We start from the raw sequence: 974 nt of genomic DNA, 5'->3' as shown, positions 1-974 counted from the left end.
ATTATTGGGTTTTGGGATACTTTTCGATGTTTGGATAGTAGATCCAATGTTTTGACATGTGATTGATGTATTTTGGATGTACAGTTATGAAATTGTTGGAATTGTTTGTGATGGATGTATTATGGAATGCTAAACATAATTTTTTTTTTTTTTTTTTTTTTGGGGGATCTTCGATCTTATGACCGTGAATTTGTGATCAAAAACCTGATGAACAGATTGATGTTTAAGAATAAGGGTTTTGAAATCCATGAGTTTAGATTGGAATCTGATTTCTGAAAAATTGTGTGATTTGTTGAATTACCTGAAATATATGTTTTTAGTGGTTCTTGGTGTAGATTTGGATTGTGGGTTGTTGAATTGGTTCAGTGATATACAGGGGAAAGGGGGATCTAGGTTTTTAATTTGATTGAGATCAATGGCAGCTCTTGTGGCTCCTGGAGCACCTAGGCCAAATAGTAATAGCAATAACCCTTTCTCCTTATGTTATCATCTGGTGAGTGAAGCTACTGATGAGTGTATTCCTTTCATGAATGTGAAATTTACATATTAACTTTACTTCTGTTAACTTCATGTTAATGATGAATTTTTTTATAATAATAGTCTTATTCTTCCTCTATATGTAGACAAAAATCCATGAAGTTGCAATGAATATATACAACAAAATGACAATTTTAGAAAAACCAAGTTGTTCTAAATTAAGAATATACAGACAAATGATCTAAGTTCAAAAAAGTTTACATTTCATAAGTAGGGATACATAATTATTTTATATCAATTAAAAAGATACATATTACACAAAATTCATTTCATAAGTGCGACACAAACAACCAACAACATCATACACCTAACACCATGATAAAAACAAAGCATACATAAAAAATTTCTCTCTTGCTTTAAATATGGCATTTTCCTTCTCCAGCTCTCGAATCATTTCCATATGTATGACATCTTCATTATGAATTTGCTTAACCATT

Source organism: Corylus avellana, chromosome ca7 (genome assembly GCF_901000735.1).
Source record: "Corylus avellana chromosome ca7, CavTom2PMs-1.0".
NCBI lineage: Eukaryota > Viridiplantae > Streptophyta > Magnoliopsida > Fagales > Betulaceae > Corylus > Corylus avellana.
This window is presented reverse-complemented; position numbering follows the sequence as displayed.